This window comes from Dama dama, chromosome 6 (assembly GCF_033118175.1).
Source record: "Dama dama isolate Ldn47 chromosome 6, ASM3311817v1, whole genome shotgun sequence".
In the NCBI taxonomy this organism is placed as follows: Eukaryota; Metazoa; Chordata; class Mammalia; order Artiodactyla; family Cervidae; genus Dama; species Dama dama.
In genome coordinates, this window is record NC_083686.1 from 2,350,050 (window position 1) to 2,351,668 (window position 1,619).

The following is a 1,619-nucleotide window of genomic DNA, read 5'->3' on the forward strand; positions in this document are numbered from 1 at the left end:
GCGGCGGATGTGCTGGTGGCCACAGCCCCCCAGCGCCGCCGCCTGGCTCCCTGCCGGCTGTCCTGGGCCACTGGCTGGGGGCCTGGGGTGAGTGGGCAGCTGTCCTGCAGAGGCGGTGCCCCTGGAGGAGGGGAGAGCGAGGCGCCTCCTGGGCCTGGGGTGATCCTGCTCCGCATCACACCCTGGGCACGCATCCCCGGGACATTCGAACCGAGCTCATCACCCCCCACCCCCAGGGCCCTGCCTTCTCAGATTCCCAGGGACAACGGGGACGGGGGTGTCCAGAGAGGACAGACTTGGCCCTCTCTGCTCCCAGCATGGTGGTTGCTGAGCTGAAACCCCAGCCCAGGGGTCTGCCCACCCCCACGGCCCCCATGCCTTGCTCGGGGCTCAGCCAACGGGGGTCAGTCCTGGAGGTGCCCACGGTTCTTACTGTTAGATCTTCCTCCATGAGAGGCAAGACCTGGATGGGATGACAACACGCACCCGCGTTCCTGCCCGTGCGGATTTCAGGGTAACAGGACACTGCAGAGCCTTCCTCCCTCCTGCCAGACAGAACCTCAGCCTTCTTAGGGTGGGACCCCGGATGGGGTGCACGGCTTCTCTTTGCTTTTCAGGGTGCCGTCCCATCTCTGCCGTTGGCCCCGGGGCCTCGTCGATGCCCCTAAAGGCGTGAGTGTCGGAGGTCATCTCAGAAATGGGGGCTGACGTCTGAGATGTGGACCCACCTGGGTTCCCAAAGAACCTGGGCAGCTGACCTGGGGCTGTGGGTCAGCCCCAGGGTGTGTGGGAAGATGGAAACCCGAGGCTCAGAGCTCCCCCGCTGCAATGGGGGCTCTCTCGGGGGCCTTTATGGAGCAGCCTGGAGGGACGGACCTCCCCAACCCTAGCAGCCAGTGGGCCGGGCGTGCAGGTCAGGGACCAGACTCAGAGACTGGGGTACTGTGGCCCCACTAACCCCCTGGCAGCAATCTGCACCGGGATCCCTGCTGCCAGGGGACAGGAATGAAACCCCCTCCTCTATCCCCCTGCCTATGGGGAAGGGGTGGTCTGAGGGGTTGGAGGGGAGCAGGGAGCGGGCAGGAGAGCTGGGTAGGGGAGTGAGGCAACGGCCTGGCCAGAGCCGACGTGGTCAGTCTGTGGTCCGTGGTGTCCGGTGACAGCTCAGGGGTGGTGGGAGGGACAGGTGCGCGAGGGTGAAGCCAGCCTAGAGGAAGGCGCACTTGAAAACCGGGACCCACCCGCGGCCGCCCGGGATGCCTCTTCCGGTGGTCGTTTCCTTTGCTTTCGGAAGGCGGGGCCTCCTCCCCCGCCCACCCTACTGGGGTGAGCAGCGTCGGAGCCCCAGGGTCCGAGCCTCGGCCAGGCGCGCAGCCCCGGAGGGCAGGGCGCTCAGGTGGCCCCAGGTGCCGCGGGGGGCGCATCGCCCAGGCGGGGCGCGGGTGGGGCAGGACCGGCGGGCTGGCACCTCGGCCCCGCCCGCCGCGCGCGCCGCCCCGCCCGCCGCCCCGCCGGCCGGCGCACGGCGCTCCCGGAGCTATTTTGAAAGTGACCCTGGGCTGGGCGGCCCGCGGGGCGGCGGGGAGAGGCGCGGCGGGGCGCGGGAACCATGACAGAAG